The sequence below is a fragment of the Odocoileus virginianus genome, chromosome 10 (assembly GCF_023699985.2).
Source record: "Odocoileus virginianus isolate 20LAN1187 ecotype Illinois chromosome 10, Ovbor_1.2, whole genome shotgun sequence".
Taxonomy (NCBI): domain Eukaryota; kingdom Metazoa; phylum Chordata; class Mammalia; order Artiodactyla; family Cervidae; genus Odocoileus; species Odocoileus virginianus.
This window is the reverse complement of record NC_069683.1, coordinates 24,508,782-24,528,010: the sequence shown is the minus strand read 5'-3', so window position 1 is coordinate 24,528,010 and position 19,229 is coordinate 24,508,782. Positions and strand designations below refer to the sequence as shown.

The 19,229-nt window shown below is 49.2% G+C and overlaps 2 long non-coding RNA genes across 6 annotated transcripts; one reads left to right on the top strand and one right to left on the bottom strand.

Annotated features, from left to right (window-relative positions):
• Window positions 1-781: 781 nt before the first annotated feature.
• LOC110149243 (uncharacterized) lies at window positions 782-5,757 on the bottom strand. Its single transcript, XR_011489917.1, has 2 exons — window positions 5,424-5,757; window positions 782-3,710 (listed from the first exon to the last, which is right to left on the bottom strand). It is a non-coding gene; the product is annotated as an uncharacterized lncRNA (long non-coding RNA).
• A 158-nt stretch (window positions 5,758-5,915) lies between these two features.
• On the top strand, window positions 5,916-18,289 carry LOC110127742 (uncharacterized). 5 transcript variants are annotated; one of them, XR_011489915.1, is made up of 7 exons: window positions 5,916-6,051; window positions 6,559-6,785; window positions 7,615-7,681; window positions 9,690-9,730; window positions 11,285-11,452; window positions 11,748-11,834; window positions 17,799-18,289. It is a non-coding gene; the product is annotated as an uncharacterized lncRNA (long non-coding RNA). The 5 variants fall into 5 exon arrangements; XR_011489916.1 differs by lacking the exon at window positions 11,285-11,452 and having other exon boundaries at window positions 5,921-6,051; window positions 7,618-7,681; window positions 9,690-9,761; XR_011489912.1 differs by lacking the exon at window positions 11,285-11,452 and having other exon boundaries at window positions 5,921-6,051; window positions 9,690-9,761.
• The last annotated feature ends 940 nt before the right edge of the window (window positions 18,290-19,229 follow it).

Sequence of the window (19,229 nt, the reverse complement as noted above, 5' to 3'; positions counted from 1 at the left end):
TCACGAATGCCAGGGCTCCATCACAAGCCAACTGCATCTTAAATCCCTGGGAATGGGGCACAGGCGTTGCTAGTCTTCTAAGTTTCTTGGGTGATTCTAATGTCTGCAAAGGGTTAAGAGACACTAACGGAGCACACTGAATCCTGAAAACTGGAGAGGGCTTTTAGGAATCGCCTAGCCCAGCTCATCTGTTCCCATTTCACAGCTTCAGGACCTGAGGCTCGGAGATAGAAACAATAGGCTCAGGGATCATTGGAGAAAAGGGCCCAGGGCCCTGATGCTCAGCCTGCGATCATTCCTCTGTGGCACACGCTCTCCCATTTTTACACCAGCCTGGGCATCAGGGGCCAGCAACGAGCAGCTCTTCCCTCCCCTCTGACCTCAGGGCTGTGTGGTCCCTGGCTTAAGAGGCTCCTCCTGATGGAAAAATTCGGGACTGATCTATAGAAATCACGTGAGGGCTGAGGTTCAGAGCCCACCTGCTCTAGGAAACCAGAGGCGGAAGAGAGGAAGGGAGGGTGGCTGCAGCCGAGGAAGGCTTCCTGGAGGTGAGGCGGGAGGAGAGGACTGGATTGCAGCGCCCACCATGGATGGTGGGGGCCACATGCCAGACCAGAGGAACTTTCAAGGGCCACAGTGGAAACGTAAAATCATAGAAGCACTTTGGAGAACAAGTTTGGGAGTTTCTAATAAAACTAAACATAGATTATCATATGGCCCAACTGTTTCACTCGTAGATATTTACTCAAGAGAAATGATTACATCCATACAGATACTATACTTGCATAGTCACTGTACTTTTTTTATTCGTAATAGCCAAAAAGTAGAAATAGCCCAATTGTAAATCAACAGGCAAGGCCTGGACACACTGCGCTGCATCCATACAAGGGAACACTTCTCAGCAGTGGGAAACCTCGTGGGGTTGAAGGAGAATGTTCGCGAAATGTTCGCTGACTTGACGTTGGCGGCGGCGATTACATGGGGTTATACCTTTGTCAAAATTCTTAACTTTGCGCTTACAATGGGTGGGTGCCTTTTACATCCACATCATAACAGATTTTTAAAAACCCACTCTCCTGGCATGATTTTATTTGCTCAAACAACGAGCCCCCTAGGGAGGGAAACACCTTGTGATGCAGGTGGATAGAGGTCAATTGCAGGAGAGATGTCCTTGACTAGGAAGTGGGGTGAGGTCCACAGGCTGTGGATAAAATAGGGACAGTTTTTTTTTTTTTCTTGGTCAAACAGGCAGCAACATAGCAGCTGAGAGAGAGGAGAGATAGGGTGTGGGAGTTTTGGAGGGTGTGATGGGAAGGTGTGAAAGTCATTTCAAAGAGTGGGAGACAAAAAATGGACTTCAGATCTGCGCCCTCCCCAACTCCGCCCTGCCCCAGTCACCTCATCTCGGAGCTCTTTTCCCCCCAGATTCCTCTTCTCCCCATCACTGTCTCATTTGAGCAGTTTGAAGAGGCTGCCAGTTCAGCCTAGAATCTTAGACCTGTTACCGTCATCGTGGACACTCCAGGTCCTGTGGCCTGAGGGCACTCAGCCGGGGCGTCGTCCCCTGAAGACTTCTGCTTTGCTTCCTAGGCCCCTGCAACCTCCAGGACTCTGGGGTCTTGGGGATGCAGTGGGGCTCTCGGGGAGCAGGGTGCTTGCGAAGCTCACAAAAAAGGCGTCCACCCATGGGGGGCGGCGGTGGGGAAGGTGTTGTAACAACATCTAAGGGCTAAGGGTGGGGAACTGGCCCGACAGGCACAGGGCTAGACAGAAAAGCAAGCTGCCAGAGACCCGAGACCTAACAGAAAGAGAAATCTTGGCCTGCAGACTTGGGTTTTCCCAGGGCTGCCAAGCATCCAGGCAGCCAGGGAATCCGGCGGTGCCACTCCCAGCAAAGTACCCAGCCTGGTCTCCCTGCCGGAAGGACACCAACTCCACCCCTCTCCATGTGGACCAGCTCCTCCATGGAGGGGACTTTATGGACATCTGTCACTTCTTCACCCTGAGTTTTGTTGTTTAAGAGGCAAGAGACATGTCATGTGCTTGCCTCCGTGTCTGTGTGGACACTCAACCTACCAGAGTCAACTCTGAGATTTGTGGTTTTAAAAAATGACTTTGGCCACTAAGGAAGGTCACCTGGAGTTGGAGCCTACGGAGGAAGTGCCTGTTTCCAGCAGCTGCTGAGATATGAATAGTTATGGAGCCAGACTGTTATTAGAAATGGAATGCTCTTAAATGATTTTTGCTAATATCTTTGTAAGCACAGGACGGTGGCCCTGGGGTCAGGAGAGACTGGAGCCTAGTCCCACTTCGCCCTGTGACCCTGGGCAGAACTGGGCCCTGATAACTGAGGACTGATCTGGCTCTAATGACATCATTCTTCTTCTTAGTGCCGGGTTCTTCAGCCACCTCCACGTTCAGAGAAAAACTTGGCATAAGCGGAATCTCTTCTCACAATACCTTCACTCCCAAAGAGCGTACTAAATCTGTGAATTAGTGTCAGGGGAGCTGCAGAGTCAACCCCTACGGCCTGGGCAGGGCAGTGGTCAGCACAGGGATCAGGCCCGGCCCTCCATCACACAGGATGGGGGAGCCACAGTCTGGAGCCCAGCCCAGCCATCGGTCCCGACCTCCAGACCTGTCTCCTGGTCAGAGATGGGTCTTTCCCACTATAAACCACAGAGCGTGCGGGGACCCTGGGTGCTCCCAGGAGATGGGGGCTTGAAAAGGAGAGGGTATGAACTAGAGAGTGGGAGAGTGGGAACGTGTACCGACCAGACCCCCTGGGCCTGCCTGAGGCTAAAGGTCATGAATTTGGTCATGCGAGGTGGGGGAGTGGTTTCTCCAGCCACCTCCAGCTATGCTCCTGGAGAGGGGAGCAGGCCAAGAGCTGATCTTGACCAGGGCTGCCTCTTGCTGGGCGAGCCCAAGATGGGGAGCTGTGGTGTATGTCCGAGGCTGCTTGTAACAACCACAAAATGTCAGCTGGAGAGGAAAGGAGATGAGGATGAACCGAGACTGGATTTAACCACACCCAAGCTGTGTGATCTTAGGAAAAAATCACTTAACCCCTCTTTCCTCTTTCACAAAATGGGCACCCAAGGGCCCGTTTCCACGAGGCTGTGGGCACTGAAGGATGACCTTGGGGGACAAATGTTCTGGCCGATCAGGGGCCCTGGACACAGTGGGTGTGAGCGTTGCGTTACGCGTGGGTCCATGTGCACAAATGTGGACCGAGCATCCCCGGGCAGCACCTGCCCAGTGTGAAGCTGAGCCAAACACCAGTGGTCACCCCGCTTCCCCCAGCTCATCTCCTCCTGCAGAGCCACAGGCAGACACCCACTTTTCCCTCGGGGCCCCCGTGAGAGTGTCAGATGCTCCCACCAACAAGCCATCTCTCGCTGAACTTGGCTGCCGGCCTGCGGGACCCTCCAGGCACTCCTCTGCCTTTCTCATCACTAGGCTGTGATCAGAACCGGACTTGAGGCCCCTCAGGATGAAGTCTCTCCCCAGCAGCTCCTTCCAGTCCCATGAAAGGGCAGCTCAACCCGCGTGGGCAAGTCACCTGTCTGGGTGTCCCGCCATCTCTCCTGTATACCTCAGCTCATGCTTTTGAAATGCAGGGTGCTTGACACAGCCTTTCCTTTATCTGTGCTCTGCCAAGCCTCAGCCTCCTGTCAGTTTTCTCCCCTGCACTCGAGCTGCGAGTCCTGTGGACAAAAACAGTCAAAGATGACGCTCTTCTGCCCGCCCAGAGTGACCGTCTCCAAGCCCAGCCCAGCGCGCCGCACTGCTTGGCCAAGCCTCCCCAAGCTTCCCTGCTCCCCTTCTCTCTCCTCCTGCCCCAGGTGGAAGCTGCCCACAAATCCTTCCTTCCTGACCCCTCCCTCCCGCTCTCGACTTAGACCTCATTTCTGTGCTGGGACCTCTTGGGTGACCCCAGCATCACATGCTTCACCAATCACAGCAGTCTACCCTCGGGGACTGAACAGCCTGTGAAGACACAACCTCTGATTTGTTAAATCTCCGGTGCTCACAGTTCGTGGAGAGCCTGGAGGGATGGGGGTGTGGATGGACAGGGTGCAGCCTGGTCTGGCCCCCAGCCGGGACCCAGACGGCTCTCTGTCCCCTGAACCCACTCCACGCCTAAACCCTCACTTCAGTGCTGAGGCTTCCGGCCAGGTGTGTCCTTAGCGGCCTCCCACACCCGTGTCTCTGTCTCAAGGTGGCGTTCAGCTTGTCCCCACGCAGAGCCAACAGAGGGGCCACCTTGACTCTTTCGGGAGAGCAGTATCTCCCTTTTCTTCCTTGTCCAAAACGAGCCCCGATCGCAGTCTCTCCCACACCCAAAGGGCCTTTCTCCTTCAAGGACACCCCCAGCCTCTCCAGCACCCCCGTCTTCGTTTCCTCTTGACTTGATAACCAGTCCTGTGTCCCTGCTCTGAATAAACTCTCAAGGGACCCTCTCCACCTCCAGCTGCTGCCCCCTTCCTCACTTCATTCTTGGCCAAAGTTCTCCGGTGAGGGACCTGCATCCACCACTTCTGTCTCCTCTCTGCAACTCTGATCCAGACACCCGGCTGCAGCCTCACGCTGCACTGGACGCCCTGCTCCTTCCCCTCCCACGCTGGAGCACCCCTGCCTTCTCGGGAGGCTCCTCCAGGGCAGTGTGTGAGCACCTGGGCTGTGGGACTGGATAGACAATCAAAATTCCATCTCCACACATCTGTTCAGCTGTGCAACCTGGCGCCACTCACTTCCTACCTGTAAGCCTCAGTTTCCTCATCTGTAAACTTGAACTGATCACAGTTCTTAATGAAATAACCCACTCAGGTGCTCAACATTTCTTCGCTCTGGTCATCCTGACCCCATTCTCCTCAAAACCCCCTCCTCTCCAGAACTTCAGTGATATTTCAGCCCTTAGTTCTGCTTCCAGCCTGACTACTCTTTTTCCCTCCTGATGCACCCGAAGCTGGCTAGCATCAGCTGAACCCTGACTGTGTCCCATGCCATGTTCCCCACATCTCACTTTCTCAGTATGTGTAGCCTTCATGTAGCTACTACAATAGAACCCATTTAACAGATGGAGGTATTAAGGCACAGAGAAGGTAATAACGACCCAAGAAGATACAGCCAACAGGGGTCGGGACCAGTGCTCAGATCCACGCCGTCCGTGTCTCTCTAATCTCCTTGCTTCTAACCACGAGTCCCTTCTGCTGTGGTTCTCAGTGCTCCGGGCTGGGGCTGGGACTCCTCCCTCCTCCTTAATGCAACTCTCCCTTCTCCTGCTTCATTTGCTTACAGAGCTTTGAGTATTTATTCTCACATCTCCGTTCCCAGCCCACATCCCTCCTCTGGGCTGGCCGGACACCTCCTCCTGATGGCCGGCAGTCATCTCAGGATCAGAGAACTCCCGTACTTACTGCAGACCCCTTCCTCTGGCATTGAACAATGTGATCTTGCAGCAGATCAGTGACTTCCTTTCATTCAGCCTTGCAGACTAGCTTCCGGCGAGCTTGCCTGTCTCCTGTACTGGTTCTGAGCTACCGAAAAGCAGCACTTGGTCCCCTGAAGCCCTCTCTCTGCCTCACATACCCCGAAGGCTGATACAACTCTCTCTCAGATCAGATCCCCTCCCAATTTCCCCCTTTCTGGTCAGGGATCTGTTACTTATCCTTTCTTCCTGCTTCTGAAATGTTGCTCCTGCCTCACCCCTCGCCTCTGTCACCCACATCCCACCACCCAGGTCAGGGCTGCCTTCCAACAGTCTCTCAGATTCCTCGCTGCCGCCTCATTCCAACTGCCCAACTGTCATCCCCACCAGACCCTCACCACCCGGCCATCCCAACGGCTTCCCGGCCCTTCCCCTTATTTTTAAATGTTGAGTCCAATAACCTAAAACATGAGAAGGTTTAAAAAAGAAAAACAGTTACCCTGAATGTAGCTGTGGGTCAACAGTTTACTACCTGTGATTTACAGATGAATAGCTGGAGCTGGGAGGAGAAAGCTTTTTAGTATTTTTAAATGTTGAGTCTAATAACCTAAAACATGGTAATGTTTAAAAAAGAAAAACAGTTACCCTGAATATAGCTGTGGGTCAACAGTTTACTATCTGTGATTTACAGATGAATAGCTGGAGCTGGAAGGAGAAAGGTCTTTTTTGTTTTGGGGTTTTTTTGTTTTGTTTTGTTTCGTTGGCTGTGCTATGGTTTGTAGGATCTTAGTTCCCTGACCAGGGATTGAAACCATGCCCTTGGCAGTGAAAGCTTGGAGTTCTAACCACTGGACTGCCAGGGAATGCCGTTCCCCCTTGCCCACGTAAGGAGGAAGGTCTTGATGAAAGAGCTTTTATCAAGACCTCAGGCTCCAAGGTGGCCCCCAGTCCAGGATCACTGCCTTCTGGCTTTTGTGCCCTTGTGTAGCCTCCTTCCACATTGTCTCAAGGTTGGGCTCTATGATTGGAGAATATGGCAGAAGTGATGGTATGTCATCTTTGAGGTTAGGTTATACAAGTCCTTGGGACAGCTCTCTGTCTGTCTCTGTCTCTCTGTGTGTTAGCTCGTGCTGAGGGATGCAGGACCCTCAGACAGCCCATGAGGCAAGGAGCCCGGGCCTTCTACCAAAAGCCACATCACCTGAGTGATCCATCTTAGAAGCAGATCCTCAGCCCCCTCAAGCCTTCAGATGACAGCAGCCCTGACCGACAGCTTGACTGGACCTCATGAGAGACTCTGAGCTAGAAGGACCCACTAGGCTGCCCTCAGATTCTTGTGCACAGAAACTATGTGAGATAATGCCTGTTATTTCAAGCTACTAAACTGGGGGGTAATGTGTTACACAATAGGGGGCTTCCCCGGTGGCTCAGTGGTAAAGAAGCCACCTGCAATGCAGGAGATGCGGGAGACCTGGGTTCAATCCCTGAGCTGGGAAGATCCCCTGGAGGAGGGCATGGCAACCCACTCCAGTATTCTTGCTGGAGAATCCCATGGACAGAGGAGCCTGGTGGGCTACAGTCCATGGGGTTGTAAAGAGTCAGACCATGACTGAAGTGACTGAGCATGCACGCATGTTGTACAACAGATAACCAACAAAGAGAATGGGATCCACTCATTCGCTTCATCATTTAATACATTTCTTTTGAGCTGCTACTATAGGTCAACTATCCTGGGTATTGAGTGTATAGCAGTGAAAAAAAAAATTAGCCAAAGTCTTTACTATCAGAGTTTTTACTCTAGTCAGGGGAGTGACATAATTAAAGGAAAGAAAGTAAAAGTTGTTCAGTCGTGTCCCACTCTTTGCCAACCTATGGACTGTCTATGGAATTCAGTCCAGGGAATTCTCCAGGCTAAACTACTGGAGTTGATAGCCTTTCCCTTCTCCAGGGGATCTTCCCAACTCAGGGATCAAACCCAGGTCTCCTGCATTGCGGGCAGATTCTTTACCAGCTGAGCTATCAGGGAAGCCCTAAAGGAAAGAAAGAGCGATGTCAAATGGTGCTAAATGCTATGGAGAAAAATTAGTATGAGGATGAAATGTAGGGCACATATAGGCATGATGTTGCTATTTTATACCAGTTGTTCAACAGAATCCTCCCTAATTAAAGTGTTATTTCAGCAGAGACCTGAAGAAGATGAGCAAGCAGATATACAGGGAAGAGCACTGAAGGCAAAGGGAACAGCAGGTACAAACGGCTCAGCATCCACTCACTTCTTACCATTTCACTGCTCATCCCCAGCACAGGCTACCTCACATCAGGCACAAATTGCTAGACTAACCTCCTGACTGTCTCTGATACCAAGTTCAAGCTTGTTCTGCATGACATGCCAACAAATCAGGAGACAAGTTGTTGGGGCAAGGAATAATGGCTTTATTCAGAAAGCCAGCAGATGGAGAAGATGGCAGATTAGTGTCTCAAAAAAAAAGCCAACTTCCCCCCAGCCCAAATTTGGGCTTCTTTTATACAAGGAGTGGGAGAGGGGGTACAGGGTGTGGCCGTTTGTTGGAAACTTGGTGACTGCGGGGACCACTGTGAGGCTGCCCATTGGTGGAGAAGGACAGCCAATGGCTGCCTCACCCTTGATACAATTGCCCACCGTCAATGTCCATTCCACAGTCTTGTGGGAAAGGGAGCTGATGATCACTGTGGCCACTTTCAGCTGAACAGGGGACACCAGGGGTTGATCACAGAATGGAATTGATCAGCCTTGGGCCAAGAATATTCTTTAAATTTTTTAGTAAGTAATACAATTATTTGTCTACAACTATTTGAACCTATTGAAATCTCTTCTGCAATGAGATTTTAATCTCAATGCTTATCTTTTTTGAAGAGCAACCTTAAGTCTTCTAAGGGTTCACAAACCCATGGCTCTCTAGGCCTCTCAGGAGTTGGGTCATGTTCTAATGACAGTGGGGCTCCGTTAACTCAAGTGGGATGAATCCATGGCTTTCCTGAAGCTCACTTAACAGATGACCGTTGGTAGGTAACACCACGTGTGGTCCTGTCCACCATGCAGCCAGCTGGTGCTCAAGCCCTTGCTCTCTCCAGGTTTTAAGGAGGACTCAGTCCCCAGCTCAGAAAGGGTCTAAGGCAACTTCAGTAGGATAGGCACACCTGCTGGAGGTAAACTCATGAACAGAGGTTAACCTGGTACATACAGTTTAAACATAATTGGTGACTGATGGATCTTTCAGAGCGTTTATAGATTCTCCCACCCAGGCAGACACCTGGAAAGGCCTTCAAAGGGGCTTAATTTAAGCCTCCTTCTGGGAACCTCTCTGATCTGTAGTAGGGCCTTATTCCAAATTAAATGGACATATTTTAGCAATGCTCCTTTTTAAGGTTACATTCATTTTCTTGGATTTTCCTCCTGACTGTGGTCTCCAGGATGTGGGTAGCTTCCAATTAATTCGTAGTGCTTTGGACACCTGTTGGATTATACTAGAGACAAAAGCAGGCCCATTATCACTTTGAAGAGAGGTAGGCAGTCCAAATTGGGGGATAATATCTTTAAGGACTTTTAACCACTTTGGAGGCTTTTTCTGTTCAGGTGGTGTATGCCTCCACCCATCGTGAAAGAGTGTCCTCACAGAGTAGAAGGTATGTGAAATTTCCTGTGTCCTGGGGCACTTGAGTCGATTTGCCAGTTGTGGGTGGGGCAGGTTCCTCTGTGTTGGGTCACCATCTGGAGAGGTCTGACAGCAGTCTTTGGGTTATTTTTAGCATAAATCACATAATTTTCAGTGACTTGCTGAAGATGGTCCTTTGTAGGTTACATCCTATTATATATTTTTAAATCCTTTGTAAGGTGGCCTCTCTCCCATAGTGGGTACTAATATGAATGGTCTGCAGCACAGTGTCCAAGAGGGTCTCAGGAATCAAAACAATTCCTTGTGCATGACATTTCCAGCCAGGTGAGGTGTGATCAAGAGTGAATCCCCAGCTGGTGTTTTGACAGGTCAGTCTGCAGGAGAAGGTGTTTGGCTCAACAACCCCTTTCTTTGCTGCCTTCTTTGCAGCTTGGTCAGCCAATTGGTTGCCCTTTATTATAAGACTTTTGGTCTTCTAGTGGGCTGGGTAGTGCACTGTGGCCATCTGTGGGGGCTTATGGACTGCTTCTAATAGAGACGGGATTTCAGAAGCGTGTTTTATGCCTTTATTGTTGCAAATTAGGTGCTCTCTTTCTTTCCAGATTTCCCTGTGAGCATACAGCATGGAGAACGCATAACAAGAGTCAGTATATATATTTACTCCCTTTCCTTCAGTGAGTAGTAGGGCTCTTGTCAGAGCAATGATTTCTGCCCTCTGGGCTGAGCTCCCTGGGGACAGGGCTTCAACGATCATTTTAAGGGTTACCACCAAGTATCCAGTGCATTATCTACCTACCTTGGCCCATGAAACTGTTTGCATCAGTAAATGGTTCCATATCTGGCTCAGCCAAGGGTTGGCCGGTTAAGTCCAGTCTGCTAGGGTACAACAGTTCCATGACTGTGTAGGCAGCCGTGCTCTGGGGCTGGTACCCAATCAACCAGCTGGATTTAGGGCTAAGTGAGGAGAAGGAAATGGCAACCCACTCCAGTCTCCTTGCCTGGAGAATCCCGTGGACAGAGGAGCCTGGTGGGCTGCTGTCCATGGGGTCACACAGAGACGGACATGACTGAAGCGACTTAGCATGCATGCATGCATTGGAGAAGGAAATGGCAACCCACTCCAGGGTTCTTGCCTGGAGAATCCCAGGGACAGGGGAGCCTGGTGGGCTGCCGTCTATGGGATCGCACAGAGTCGGACACGACTGAAGCGACTTAGCAGCAGCAGCATTGACTTGAAATCTTACATTGGGAGGGTCTAAGAGGATGGCTTAGTACTTTCCCATTCTCCCAGAAGTCTGTCAACGGCCCCTATTTTGTTCCAGCAGAGAAAGGACATAGGTCGCCCACCTCACTAGAGTGGAGATGCAGACATAGGAACAGACTTACAGACCAGGTAGTGGGGAGGACGGAGAGGGTAAGAAAAGTGGAGAGAGCAGCACGGAAGCATATCTACTACCATATGTAAAATGGAAAGCCAATGGAAACTTGCTCTATGACGCAGGGCACTCATGCTGGGGCTCTGTCACAACCTAGAGGGGTGGGAAAGGGTGGGAGGTGGGACGGAGGGTCAGAGGGGAGGGGAACATATATATAGCCTATGGCTAATTCATGTTGATGTATGGCAGAAAACAAAGCAATATTGTAAGTTATTATATTTGTAAATTATTATTATATATATTGTAAATTATTGTAATTATCTTTCAGTTAAAAATAAGTTTTTTTTTTTTAAAAAAGAAAGGACATGGTAAGGGAAAAACACAGTGGTGGCTTGGCCCAGGGTACACTTCTCAGCTTCCTGAAGTCTGTCACAAGTAGCTGCTCCAGCTCGAATGGCCATCCCTTAACAGTCTGCTCAAGTTGTTCTGCGAAGTAGGCAACAGGTGGAGGGATATTCCCCAGAGTTTGAATTAATGCTAGGAGACTTATACTTCGTGTCTCATGGACATATAATCTGAAAGGTTTCTTTAAGCCTGGTCATCCCAAAGCCCGGCTGAGACTAACTTTGTTCTTATTGTTTCAAAGACTGTTTGGCACTCTTTAATCCAAGTAAGGAGCTAAAAATCATGTCCCTCTAAAGCCTCCCATGCTGGTCTGCTCCCCACCTGTACCTTCTGCATTTGCCTTTTGATCATCTCAAGTCAAAGCATCAGGCAGACCAGCAACAACATCCCAGCAACACTGACAGTATTGCTCTTAGGGTCACCCTGAAATGGGACTTGACTTCATGCTCATCCCACCTGAATCCACAAGACTCCTGTTCTTGAGACCCTCCCTGCCCCTAATCCTGCCAGGGGAGAGCCCACTCCAGGATACCCCTGCTTCCTCACAGAACATCACAGGAAGCCACAGAGGTTCCCAGTGGCAGGTTGGTCTCCACCTCTGCCCACTGGGGGGTGGGGTGGGCTCTGCTGGTCCCACTGGCCCCTGACTCTTGCAGTGCTCTGGCTCAGACGCTTCTCGTCCCAATGCCAGATCGGTGTCACCATCTGGGGATGGACCGAAAGATCAGCTGGGAAAATTTGCCCTTCAGACCCCCCTGATGCTTACAGTCACTGATGGAGGCACCCAGGTAAAACAGCACAGGAAAAGCATCAGCTGAAACTGGTTTTTCCTCCTTAAATAGGTTGATTGATTAATGAAACCTTGATTCTATTTTAAAGAAACAGCACTGTGCCCAGTGCAAGAGGGGACGTCTTCAGGATGACCCTGGAACCAAGAATCTTCAGTCTACAGTGCTCAAAGAATAGGCAGGATGCCACCAGAGCCCTTTAAAACGCAAGGTGTCCTTCAGTCAGGAAAATCTGGCTTCTAGCAATAGGAGTAGCTTATAGGGACTCATCCAAGAGCAGCCAGTCAGCTTCCAAGTTTGAAATTCCCCTAACCCTTTAAATTTTGCCCTGAAGCCTGGATTAAGGAGACAGGTTTAATTGCTTTGCCTCCTGTCTCCATGCGGGCGGATCTTCCCTCGATAAAGCTCTTTTCTCAAAAGGCGGATTGGTAGCTGGATAACAAGGGCAAAATCCAGTTAGTCGGCAGGACAGGGCCTTCTCTTCCCACCTTGGGGGCAAAGAGCAGGACAGTACAGGGCACTCAACCTCCAGGCTGAAGCCTGAGTCCTGCAGGGTGAGGGTGTGAACTACCGCACAGAGGGGGAGTGCACCCCTACTTGGAGCCTATACTCTAAGGCTTTTGGGCACGCTGCAGCCCCCCAGAGCCCCGAAAGCCTTTCTCCACATCCTCCAGGGTTAGGGGCAGGTTGCCCAGTCCTCAAATGCTGCATCTTGTAGAGAACAAGTCCCTCTAATGTTCCACCTGGAAATACAACTTCCCTGAAGCACTGCGGAGGGGGCCTTCCTGGTGGCTCCGAGTGTAAAGAATCGGTCTGCTAATACAGGAGACTGTAGATTTGATCCCTGGGTTGGGAAGGTCCCCTGGAGAAGGGAATGGCTATCCACTCCAGCATTCATGCCTGGAGAAGCCCATGGACAGAGAAGCATGGCCAGGGGGCTAGAGTCCATGAGGTCGCAAACCGTTGGACAGACTGAACTACTAACACACGCACACGCTGTGAAGGCTCGCTGGATCCTATGCTGTCCCCTTTGGGTTGAAGGATCCCGGAGCAGCCACAGGGAAAAGCCTGGGACTCCATGAGGTGCTGGAGAGGTCTCTGGGCAGGAGGGAGGGGGGGAGGGTGAGTCATGCCTAGGCTTGGGTCCCAGCACCCCAGCATCATCTAAGATCACCATCCCTCTTCCCAATCCATTCCCTTACCGCTGCCACCCCTGCCCCTTCCGGTCCCTCTTTCTTTCCTCCCCTTCCCCAGGACAAAGTGACTGGTAACATCCTGAAGATGGAGCTGGCCACGCTTGGAGACCTGGGCACCGTCTAGGCACAGTTCCGCCTGCCCAGCGTCGCCACGGGGGCTGCAGTCTAGTGCGGAGGGGCGTTGGCAACCCTTGGGCTCCCCTTCCTGCGATACGCACCTGGGGACCCTGCCCTTAAAACGCTGGGGAAGTCATCTTCCGTCTTGTCTCTGAATGGGGCGGCTCAGGGGGAACCCCAGAAACAGGGCGTTTACAGGGTAGGGGAGGGCGGCCTTGCCTGCTTGGTCCTGGAGCGAGGTCCACGGCCCTCCCACCTGGGGTGACCCCGACACCCGGGCCCTCGGACACCTGGGTGGAAACCCAGCCCCAGTGAGGAAACTGTGCTGTGGAAGTAGATCACCTGGTTTTCTCCTCCCTTCATTTTGGCGTCGTTTTCCAGAGGTCCACCAAGAGACTCCAGGCCTTTCCAGCAGCGCCAGTGGGTTAGCTGGGGAGATTCAGGACTTGGGTCCTTTAGGAATGTTGACAGGGAAGGACACTCCCTCGTGGTCAGTGTGAAGGTTACGGGAAAGACCTCAAGGGAACTAGGAGCCATCCTCCCCTCACTGGGAACACCTACCCCTTTACAGGGACACTCCATCTTCACCCCCAGTTCTATCCTGCACCTTGAGGGGCCCCCAAAGTGCACACAGGGACACCTCAGCCCCTAATCTGTCCATAGGCTTGCAAAGAGTGGTGCCTTGGCCCCCTCTGACCCCAGGGGTGTGCTCACCAGTGCCCATCTGTAGCCTCCAGACAGTGTGACCAGGGGAGGGCAGCGTCTGGGGTTCCTGGGGGTAGGAATTCCTGGGGGCAGGGGATTTCAGAGTCCTCAGCAGCCAAAAGGGGGTTGCCAAGGAGACACATCCCATAGCCCCCAGGATTTATTACCTGGTTGGGAGAGTGGTAAGTCTAGAGAAGAACCATAACACAGCCAGGCTCTCTGACATGTGGGTCTTTTGTTTTTGTTGTTCATTTGCTAAGTGGTATCTGATCCGACTCTTTGTGACCCCTCAGACTGCGCGCACCAGGCTTCCCTATCCTTCACTATCTTCTGCAGTTTGCTTAAACCCATGTCCATTGAGTCAGTGATGTCATCCAACTATCTCATCCTCTGTCATCCCCTTCTTCTCCTGCCCTCAATCTTTCTCAGCATCAGGCTGTTTTCCAATGAGTCAGCTCTTTGCATCAGGTGGCCAGAGTATTGGAGCTTCAGCATCAGTGGGCTTCTTGCTCGGGTTTAAAGGTGGCAGTGCCTCTTCCCATCTGTCTCACTTTACTGAGTGTCTCCTCTGCCCTACCCTAGTCCCACCCTAGATGTTACTTTTTTCTCATTCCTTCATCCTTCTTGGTGGCCTCCATTTTTTGGAACCCATTCCTGTCTTATCTCATTCCTATCCTCCTTGCCTATCTCCCAGGTGGCCTCCATCTCTTCTCTTCCTTTAGTCCCACTGAGCATGTCCTTAATAATGACAAAATTCCAAGCTTACCTAACATCTATGAGCCCAAGACTGTTGTAAGTGTTTTACACGTGTTAATTGACTTAATTCCTTTAAGAACCTATGCTGTAGGCCCTAGTTTCACCCTTGTTTTTAAGATGGGGAAACCAAGGCCCCCAGAGACTAAATCTTTGCCAAAGGTTACAGAACTATTAGAACTGGGACATAAACCCGGGTCATCTGGCTCCTGGGTTTGGCCTCTTAACCGACACCCTGTTGCTCCTCTGCTGGGCTTCTTTTCCATCTGGGGGCTTGACTGAGGCAGCGGAAACTTCATACAGAGTTCTCCAATCTTGGAGCAAGTTTTCACCTCTCTGGATCCCATGATCTCTGTAGCTCCGTGGCCCTACTCATTACCCATGTTGCTTTGAGTTTGTATTTCCCTTCAGCATTTGCTAAAGTCCCATTTGAACTTGTCTCAGACGACTTACAAGGAATGAAGAGAGGAGCAAGGGTGAGCATGGCCCTGTGCAGCCAGAAAGTTGGTGGCAGGAAAAGCAGGGAGAAGTTGGTCCCCCAGAGAACAGGCAAACGGGTGGCCGCCAGCTCTGGCCTCCCCTCTGCAACGCATGTCCTTCAGTTCCCACCGCAGAGTCTGGTGTCGATTTCATTTCAGAAGAGGGCTCTTTGTCGTTACTTCCTATCCGGCGCTTGCCCGCTTCTTGAGGACTGGAGCCTCACCTGTGAGTCTGTCCTAGCCCCAGATCACCAGTTCCTTCAGGGAGACAGGTTCTCAGGCGAGGTCAGGGCCTATTTGCTGAATTCAAAGAGGTTCTTACTCAACCCTTCCTGCCTGGGAAACGGACCCTGGAAAGAAGCCTCAGGAAGGAGGTTTGACGGCGTGTTGGCTGGTCCTGCTCTGCTCTGGCTGTCTCTGCAGGAGGAGGAGGGTCTGTCCTCAGACAGCAGAGTTCTGCCATCATCTCCCCTCAGCACCACCTGCCAGAGACCGTAAGCCACAGGGAGTCTGGAGGCCAGAGTCCCCCCGGATGCTGGACTCTTCCACTTCCACCCCCAGACCATCTGGCTGATTTGGCTTGAATTATCTTTTGGAATTTCGGAGGCTGGCATGATGCTTCCTGGGACACTCAGGGCTAACCTGAGTGGGCTGTCCTCTGGCAGAGTTTCAGGGCAGGGATAGGGTCAGGATAGAAGTCTTGTGGGCTTAGATGAGTCCAGCTTAAAATCAGGTCCCATTTCAAGGTGATCCCAGGGCTACCAGACTCCAATAGGAGCCCTTGCTTTTCTTGTTGCTGTTGCCTTTGTCATCATGATGATTCAAGTTTAGAAAAGGGCCAGAGTAACTGTTAATGGTCTACGTGGGTGGCAGAGCTGAATTGGCTCCAGGACTGTAGGTCCCCTGCCCCACACCAATCTCTCTACTTGGCTACCCCAGGGCGACATTTCCTATTTTTATATCAACCACATCCATTGCCTTGAGCCTGTTCCTTTTGTGTCCATTAGTACTGCCATCAGTTGCTCCCGCTTCCTCTTACATATCCAGTCTCTCCCTCTTAATTGGCTCCCTTTCGCATAAAAATGCTTCTTTGGTCTGAAAATCCCTTTCCATTGATCCTGCCACTCCTGCTACCATCCTGTTTCTCTCCTTTTACCATCTCCTTTTACTTCTTTAAAAAACAAAAAGTAGCTCTAAAAACTAATCTATGCTGTTAGGAGTCGGGAAAATTATCTGTCGAGCTGTGGACTATGTACATTTTGCTATATATGCACACACATACTATACATGTATCAGGAAAATGTTTTAATATAAATACATGTATGCATAAAAGAACATAATTTGAGTATGTGTTTTACATAATACATATTAATTCAATAAATAAATGTAAAATATATTTTAATAATGTATAATAATAAAGATGCGTGTGTGCTCAATCGCATCCAACCCTTTGTGACCCCATGTACTTTAGCCTGCCAGGCTTCCCTGTCCATGGGAGTCCTCCAGGGAAGAATACCAGAGTGGGTTGCCATTTCCTCCTCAAGGGGATCTTCCCTACCTAGGGATGGAGCTGCCTCTCTTGTGTCTCCTGCATTGGCAGGCAGATTCTTTACCCCTGCACCACCTGGGAAGCCCAGACATATGTTACTTCATTAAAAAGTTCACCAAGAAAGAGAGTAGCCTAACTCTCTTTTCTACTCCCCCTTCCTTCCCCTCTCACTCAGTCATTATCCTTCCCAGCAATCTGGCTGTCACACCCACCTTCAAAGGTTACCAGCTGCAGTGACCCTTGAGAGCCCCTTCTTCCTCACTAGACACTCTCACTATGCTCTCCTGGCCTGCTCTTCTGTCCCAGATGACTGCCTGAGGCTCCACCTTCTCCTCCCACTTCTCAGGTCTTGTTGCTACCATTGATTCTTCCTGGGATTCCTTTTCTCTCCATCTCTGCCTATCCAGGTTCTGCTTTCTGGCGCTGAACTCAAAGAACAGCTCCTCCTGGATGCTTTCCCCGGTTCCCCCAATTCTGCATTCTCTATGCTCACTTGGTACTTTGGAGGTTGCTCTGGAATAGAACTCTTCTCATTCGTTCAATAATGACCCTTGTGATGGGTCAGGAACGTGATACTTTCTGCCCTGTGTTAGTTAGTGGTAATATTTGTGTTTATCTATTTTGGCTGCACTGGTCTTCGTTGCCATTGCTGTACAAAAACTTTCTCCAGTTGTGGCGAGTAGGAGTTACTCTTCTTTGTGATGCACAGGCTTCTGCGAGTGGGAGTTACTCTTCTTTGTGATGCACAGGCTTCTTGCAGTGCTTCCTCTCATTCCAGCTTTCGTGCTCTAGAGCACAGGCTTAGTAGTTGTGATGCATGGGCTTCATGGCTCCATGGCATGTGGGATCTTCCTAGACCAGGGATTGAACCCATGTCCCCTGCATTGGCAGGTGGACTCTTAACCACTGGACCACCAGGGAAGTCCAGGTATTGGTAATGTTAACTTTTGCTATTTGAATGCAAGGAACATAGACTAGCTCAATATTTTACCTCAAATACATCATATTAAGTCATGGGAATTTCTTAAGATTTTTATAGGATCGATTTATGTTTTACAAAACTGGACTCATACTACATGGGAATTTCTTATTACCTTGCCATCTAACAATTTGTCTTCTTTTGAGAATAGAAAATAGTATTGGATTTATGAACATAGTTTCTGAGCCAAGTATGCCAAAGGTTATGTTATCCCTTTCTAGCAAGATACTTGTGAGTTTGCATCTCCCGACCCCCTCTCACTCCCACTCAAATCTTTTGTTCAGGGATCCTGCTGGCTCACCCATAATTTTAGGCAGATGTGATTTTCCTTTGCCGGTTTAGCCTGGACCCTCTGCCTCCCCAGCTCCCACTTCCTGCACGGTGAATGGCTTTCACCCGAGGAGATAGTACAGCTCAGCCCAATGTCCGGGGCCAGTGATGAAAATCCTGAACAACCAATCTTCTCTGCTAGAGTGAATAACCTTTCTTTAGAAGCTGAGCTGTTGGTTGTACCCCACTCCCCTGTTTTTCTGCCCAAAATAGAAATGAACAACATCAGACTGGACCCCAAGAATGTCTTTACAATGGGAATTTTTCCCCTTTGACAGAAGATTGAAAGCAACAATATAAAATCTAGATGCAGTTGGGACTGGGTCTGCCACTTAGGGTTATTTCAGTTAAGCACTGCATGCTGCTCCTCATCTAAAAGGGCACCATTTACTTCATAGACACCTTTATTATCCTGAAAATATTTGTATGTTTATTTTTATTGTTTATCACAAAGATATGTGGTTTGTATATTTATTATGACTTCCTGGCAGATGGCAGTAAAGTGTCTTGTTTTAAGAGGTCTAATATATTTTGTTCTGCTTCCATGCACAAAGGAAAAATGAGTCAATAATCAAAACCAATAACTGGTCTAACATCATCTAAAATATTTTTGCTTCTGAACAAGAAACTGTTTTTCTATTGATATACTGATAGGTGAGTATATCAAAAATTAAAAAAAAATCATCATTGTTAATGTACAGCTAATTTAATGTTTCATGTTGCATCACATCATCTCCTGTTTATTTGCTGTATTCAAAAGGTATTGCTGACTTCCCAACATAAATCTATAAGAAGTTTCATTATTCCATGAGTCACCATCAAACTACATATGCTCAAATGGTCTATAAAATAAATTATATGCACATAAATTAGAGACCACCATTTAATGACCTAGAAATTACATAATAGCAATTACTTGTTATGGGCTATTCTGTTAGTGAGAGTATTAACACTTGACAATATTTATCATCTTGTTGGGTATATATTTTATATGTTACATACATGTAGGATTCTAAGATAAAATGTGAATCAATTTTTAATCAGATTCTATGAAAGCATTTTTTAAATTGATTTCAGAATCAGAAAACAGAAGAAAATGAAAAAGAATAATTTACATCATTAAATACATTTTGGAGAAGATAGAATGAGGTGTCAGTCTACTGGATTAGGAAGGATATAGAAGAGAAAACATTAAACTGGAGATCTATCTATCCACATATAGGTATACATATATGCCTATCCAGGTATCCAACTATGTAATCTGAATATTTAACAATTTGAATGTTAACCACATTCCAGCTGAAATTTGTCTATCTTATGTAAGAAATTATGTAACTTTTTATTAAATTTATTTTCATCAAAGTTTATCAAATTTAACTATCATCAGTGCAGGTGAGAAGATTTCAGAAACTGGATATTCATAAACTCTTACTAATGACCAAAAACCCTACAGTATTCTACCTCT